The following is a 7442-nucleotide window of genomic DNA, read 5'->3' as shown; positions in this document are numbered from 1 at the left end:
TCAGAAACAGTCATCATACATTGCTTTACTACTTCAGCATCAGTGAAAGCTTTCATATTTTTTGCCAGAATATTACATACTTGTTTATGATGCTCTTGTGACACCCTCACTTTGCTCAACTGCTGCTAACATAACGTTTCTTGACGACAAATGGTAGATTTTAGACGAGCATTTTTTTTCCTTTCTTTCATTTTAATTTAAAGGAAAAGCTTCTGTAAATCAATTGTGGTTACTTGTGTTCTGGCGAAATATATTGTATCTCTTCAGTCCCACCATCGTATCCCGGCATATTAAGCAACTAGCCGTGCCTTCTTTGTGTCCTCTTTCAAAGCAGAACTCTTCTTCCCATGTATCTTGGAAACTTCTTTTCTCTTCACATATTTTCCTCTTAGTCACTGTTCTTGTGGGTACATCAGACTATTTATTCAACTAATAATTATATCACCAAATATGAGCACAAATACACTCAATACGTGACGAACGCTCAGGGGCACTGACACGACAAAGCTAACAATGAGGCAGCTGCGAGACAAGCCCGCCGTCGACAAACGAGCGGCCGTGGGCACGCGGCGCGTTTGGTGCACGGCTCACATTGTTGGCTAGCAGGCCGCTCACGCCTTTAGCGCTGCGCAACACCGGCAAGTGGCGCGTTAAACGAAAGCGGTGGATAGTTACCTAAGTACTTCCCCGACTTTAATCACAATTCTACGCAGTTTCAGTAAACGAAACACCACTACGCCAAATAAGTAGATAAGTAATGCTACCCGTGCAAAGCCGAGGAGGGTCGCGGGAAGCACGAAAACATGATCTGGGCCGCATGCGGCCCGTGGGCCGCAGTTTGACGACCACTTCTCTAGAGGGAAGTACGCAACTAGGGAAGAGGAGGGAAAATGCTACTCCGCCACCCTATGGATACCTTATTTTGTATCTGAAAGGAAGAAAGACGGAGTACTATCTCGGATTATGGAAGGATGAGGAAGAAAAACGGCCTTGCCTTCAACCAACAAACCATACCAGCATCATATTTAAGCAATTTAGGGAAAGGGTAATATAATAAATGGAAATGTCGTGTGGCTAGGGCCTCCCGTCGGGTAGACCGTTCGCCTGGTGCAGGTCTTTCGATTTGACGCCACTTCGGCGACCTGCGCGTCAATGGGGATGAAATGATGATGATTAGGACAACACCCAGTCCCTGAGCGGAGAAAATCTCCGACCCAGCCGGGAATCGAAGCCGGGCCCTTAGGATTGACAATCTGTCACGCTGACCACTCAGCTACCGGGGCGGACAGGGAAAGGGTGGATAACATAAATGTGGATGGCAGGATACAGATTTGAACTCTTGACCTCTGTAAGGCTACTGCAATGAACTAATCACTAAGGCACGTTGCTCGGTTTAGCTCATTAGTGTTCTGACTGGCTTTATGCTGGCAGCATCGAATTCGTCTCTTGTGCCTGCGTCTTCATTCAGTATAGTCCTCTTCATCTCAGAATATTGCTTACACATGGCGTCATCAGTTATTCGTAGCATAAATTCTAATCTCTTTCACCTCCTACCTGTTTTACTTTCTGTAGCCACCATAGAAGTCAATCCTTCGCCTCTCAACACGTTTCTTATCATGCAATACTGTCCCATTGTTTTGTCAGTGTTTCACACAAGTACCTCTCCTCGACTGTTGTGCGGATAACCTCCTCGTTTCTTATCGATCTACCCAATTTTCAAGATCCTTCTATAGCATCACGAGACATACGTTTCGATTGCTTTCTTTTTTGATTTTCGCATAGCTCATGATTCACGTCTATGTAGGGCTGCGTTTCAAGCGTATATTCTCAAACTTTCTTCTTCAAAGTATGACACAAGCTTGTTCTTTTGACCAAGAATGCCGTCATTGTGTTACTCTGTTCTTTGTATATTTCTATTTAGGCCCGTCATGTGTTGTTTTGCTCCCAAGGTAGCAAAGAAATGGTTCAAATGGCTCTGAGCACTTTGGGACAACTTCTGAGGTCGTCAGTCCCCTAACTAACCTCATCACACACATCCGTGCCAGAGGCATGATTCGAACCTGCGACCGTAGCGGTCGCGCGGTTCCACATCGTAGCGCCTCGAACCCATCGGCCACCCCGGCTGGCCTCAAGGTAGAACATTTCCTTCAAGTCTACTTTATAGCACCCCTTTTTGACATGTATTCTTAATTTCACTTCTGCACTCCTCGTTACTTTTGTCGTTCTGCTGTTTATTCTCAGTCCATCCATACAAATGAAAATAAGATATGTAATCACGGAAATTGCATCCAGCCCTGCAAACTGACGTGTCAATCAAGCCACATCTTTGGAAAGCCAGAGCGTCTAACATATACTGCCTATCAATAAGCGTACTCATTTGTTGTGAAACTCCAAATCTATTTCCTCATTCATGGCTGTTCTTCTTACAGCTAAAAATTCCACGTGTCTCTTGATTCATAGAGCTCCCACTAGCGATATAACTTCAATTAGCAATGTTCATTCATTATTACAAGCCATAGTCAAAGTACAGAGATTATTTGAATGATCCAGAACACTATAGGGCTGACAGCAAAATAATTTATTAGGCTAATAACATATACAGTTTTTCAGTTTCTATTTTATGTATAGGAAATCGGGAGGTGTATTCCAAGATTGATTTACGGCCATAAAACAAGGAATAAAACAGCTTCTTAAAATTAGGCCCTCAATATTTAATAAGCGTGCATGAAACTAAACACCTGAACTTACGCTCTGCCTGTAACAGTGGAATCTATGTTACTAAAATTCTTGATATTTGGATGTGAGGGAACAGAGTTCAAGTCTTGTGGAGCTGAGTCACTTAACACTAAAGTAACGTTGTTCAAAAATTTTTATTTTTATCAGATGATGAAAATTATTTTATTAAATAATTATAATACGTGCTTACTAACATTATAAGTGAACGTTGTGAAAATAGGAACTATTACGTTTAATGTCACAAAATGTCCCACTTGGTACAAGCTATTTACTACTGAACACCAAAAATTTTCAACATTAAATGCTTCTGTACTAATTTATGTACATTTAATCAGCAGAATTTAATATTTCAATACATCTATGATTTTATTTTATTTTTTAAAGTTATTTCTCCATTTGACTGTTGATTGTTCATTTATTGTACAGAATCATGATTTCGGCTATGTAGCCATTCTGCAGTGGATGTTGAATTGCATGCTTTCATTAGCACCTTCAAAATTGTACAGTGAGATAATAGGGGACTGCACGCAGTCTGGAAAGGAGTTTCTGTACATCACCTTTTTCTGGTTTTACTTCGTTTCCCAATTATTGGAACACATTTTTTCCTCTTTTCACACAGCTATGCTTACACCTGCCTACAAAACTGGAATACACTTACCTACACTCAACTTTATTTGGATCAATAATGAGTACCTTCACGTCAGTGATTTTAAAGTCCATCTGTTACCTCAAAGGCTATTCTGACGCGTGGGTGGTTTCTATTTTATTGAGTATTTTTTCCACACTGCCAGAAGATCAAACATCACCTAATGGCTGTGTCCATGTACAGGATAAGTTACTTCTAAAACTACATCGTGACTGTCAAGCAAGTACTGAGAGTACCTGTATGATTTGGTTTCAGTTTTGAGCTTCAAATCCATCAAAAACCAAATGAACTTTTCTTAAGTTGCAGTTCTCACCACTAAATCGGGATAAAAGGTGGAACACAGCAGCAGATACTGTTCAGTAACCCCATTACGCATTTGTTTTCCCCCATGTAACGAAATGCTTACCTATCAGTATTTTTTTCGAGTTGCCTACATAATGGCGAGCTAAACGTAAATAATACTGGCATACATGATGAGCAGAAAACCCTTTCCGCTAAGACGTTCGATGAAATGACTGGTTTTGCCAGAGGTCAAACGAAAAACACATACGTTTCACAGACAGGTTCACTTAATAGGTTACACAATTGTTTGGCCCTCTCATCATGAACAGTGAGTTTAAGAACTAGTTCTTTCTTCACTTCTCCACTATTTGCTCTTCTGATTTTTTTTAATCTCTTCTTGCAGTAACTGCAGACATATGCGTGTGTAGACTCAAAACCCAAGATCATAGTCACTTGTGAACATTTCATAGCATAATTGTTAGTTACAGGATTTATGCATCATCGTCATCTTTACATATACATCTACGTCTACATGATTACTCTGCAATTCACATTTAAGTGCTTGGCAGAGGGTTCATCGAACCAAAATCATACTATCTGCCTACCATTACACTCCGGAACAGCGCGCGGGAAAAACGAACACCTAAACCTTTCTGTTCGAGCTCTGATTTCTCTTATTTTATTTTGATGATCATTCAAACCTATGTAGGTTGGGCTCAACAAAATATTTTCTCATTCGGAAGAGAAAGTTGGTGACTGATATTTCGTAAATAGATCTTGCCGCGACGAAAAACGTCTTTGCTTTAATCACTTCCATCCCAACTCGCGTATCATATCTGCCACACTCTCTCCCCTTTTACGTGATAATACAAAACGAGCTTTCCTTTTTTGCACCCTTTCGATGTCCTCCGTCAATCCCACCTGGTAAGCATCCCACATCGCGCAGCAATATTCTAACAGAGGAGTATAGTGTAAGCTTCCTCTTTAACGGACTTGCATTTTCTTTGTGTTCTGCCAATGAAACGCTACCTTTGGCTCGCCTTCCCCACAATATTATCTATGTGGTCTTTCCAACTGAAGTTGTTCGTAATTTTAACACCCAGGTACTTAGTTGAATTGACAGCCTTGAGAATTGTACTATTTATCGAGTAATCGAATTCCAACGGATTTCTTTTGGAACTCATGTGGATCACCTCACATTTTTCGTTATTTAGCGTCGACTGCCACCTGCCACACCATACAGCAGTCTCTTCTAAATCGCTTTGCAACTGATACTGGTCATCGGATGACCTTACTAGACGGTAAATTACAGCATCATCTGCAAACAACCTAAGAGAACTGCTCACATTGTCACCCAGGTCATTTATATAGATCAGGAAAAGCAGATGTCCCAGGACGCTTCCCTGAGGAAAACCTGATATCACTTCAGTTTTTCTTTGTGATTTGACGCCTATTACTACGAACTGCGACCTTCCTGACAGGAAATCACTAAACCAGTCGCACTACTGAGACAATACCCCATATGCCCGCAGCTTGATTAGAAGACGCTTGTGAGGAACGGTGTCAAAAGCTTTCCGGAAATCTAGAAATACGGAATCAACTTGAGATCCCCTATCGATAGCGGCCATTACTTCTTGCGAATGAAGAGCTAGCTGCGTTGCACAAGAACGATGTTTTCTGAAACCATGCTGATTACTTATCAATAGATCGTTCTCTTCGAGGTGATTCATAATGTTTGAATAGAGTATATGCTCCAAAACCCTACTGCAAACCGACGTCAGTGATATAGGTCTGTAGTTTGATGGATTACTCCTACTACCCTTCTTAAACACTTATTCACAAACATGTCCCACATCTTTAGAATGTTGAGTCCTGCGGAGAACTATATGTGGTTTCTGGAAAGAACAGATGAAAAATGTAGCATACTCACCTTTCTTATGAAATTACTTACAAAAGTTTGATTTCTTATTTATAACCTAAAAGTAGGGAGTGATATTTGTAGCCTAAGCTAACGTAATGAAGTTAAGAGGCCTAGCTCAAATCATAATATTCCATAGTGTTTTAATAACCAGGCCTAATTATAATATAACGTAGAAAGAAAAAATTAAAAATAGTGATCTTTCCTTTTCCCTTTGATAGTACCCGGATGTACAGTCTTAGACATAAAAACTGACTGCCGGCCGTCCGCCACAGAGACCAAGTCCGAGTCGTTCACTTAAGGTGGCCAATAAAACCTCCCTTTCCTGTTCCAGCCGCCCATGGTTCGCGGGAACACCGACTGCCGGAAACCCTGTGTGCGCTCTCGAATCTCTCTAATTTTACATTCGTGATCTCTTGGGAGATATAAGTAGGGGGAAGCAATATATCCGATACCTCGTCCAGAAACGCACCCTCTCGAAACCTGGACAGGAAGCTACACCGCGATGCAGAGCGCCTCTCTTGCAGAGTTTGCCACTTGAGTTTGCTAAACATTTCCGTAACGCTATCACGCTTACCAAATAACCCTGTGACGAAACGCGTCGCTCTTCTTTGGATCTTCTCTATCTCCTCCGTCTGGTGTGGATCCCACACTGATGAGCAATGCTCAAGTATAGGTCGAACGAGTGTTTTGTAAGCTACCTCCTTTATTGATGGACTACATTTTCTAAGGACTCTCTCAAGGAATCTCAACCTGGCACCCGCCTTAAAAGCAATTAATTTTATATGATAATTCCACTTCAAATCGTTCAGCACGCGTACTCCCAGATATTTTACAGAAGTAACTACTACCAGTGTTTGCTCCGCTATCATATAATCATACAATAAAGGATCCTTCTTTCTACGTATTCGCAATACATTACATTTGTCTATGTTAAGGGTCAGTTGCCACTCCCTGCACCAAGTGCCTATCCGCTGCAGATCTTCCTGCATGTCGCTGCAATTTTCTAACGCTGCAACTTCTCTGTATACTACAGCACCATCCGCGAAAAGCCGCATGGAACTTCCGACACTATCTGCTAGGTTATTTATATATATATTGTGAAAAGCGATGGTCCCATAACACTCCCCTGTGGCACGCCAGAGGTTCCTTTAACGTCTGCAGACGTCTCTCCATTGAGAACAACATGCTGTGTTCTGTTTGCTAAAAACTCTTGAATCCAGCCACACAGCTAGTCTGATATTCCGTAGGCTCTTACTTTGTTTATCAGGCGACAGTGCGGAACTGTATCGAACGCCTTCCGGAAGTCGGTGTATCGGCAGGAGTCACATCGTAGTTGCGTAGCAGAGTTTGTTGTCGTTTTCCTCTTGGCGGCGGCGTTTTCTGCCCGCGCCATGGTGTGTGTCGAATCTCCTAAATCTGTTCCTTGTCAAACTACTGTTCGTTTCAGTTTTGACAAGAGTACGCGTCGTGTTCAACCTGGCTCCTTAGAAATTCACGATTGGTTGGCTGATGTTATCCGTGTTGCACATGATCAGGTAGATATTGCTTACTTTGATTCTGATTTGTATGCATTCCTTGTGAAGTTTTATGATCCCGTTCCAGTAGAACGACTTCGCTCCCGGGTTGGTTCTAAAGTGTTGTTTACACATCGCGATGGTTCTGTTAGTCAAGTCCTCCTTGAAAATGCGGCTCTCGAGTATACTCCGGTTAGAATTTATAACATTCCTCCTGAAGTGGGCGATTCATTTCTTAAAACAGCGTTGCTTCCGTTTGGAATCATACGGGGAACGATGGAACATTCCTCCTGAAGTGGGCGATTCATTTTTTAAAACAGCGTTGCTTCCGTTTGGAATCATA

The sequence above is a fragment of the Schistocerca cancellata genome, chromosome 3 (genome assembly GCF_023864275.1).
Source record: "Schistocerca cancellata isolate TAMUIC-IGC-003103 chromosome 3, iqSchCanc2.1, whole genome shotgun sequence".
Lineage (NCBI taxonomy): Eukaryota > Metazoa > Arthropoda > Insecta > Orthoptera > Acrididae > Schistocerca > Schistocerca cancellata.
This window is presented reverse-complemented; position numbering follows the sequence as displayed.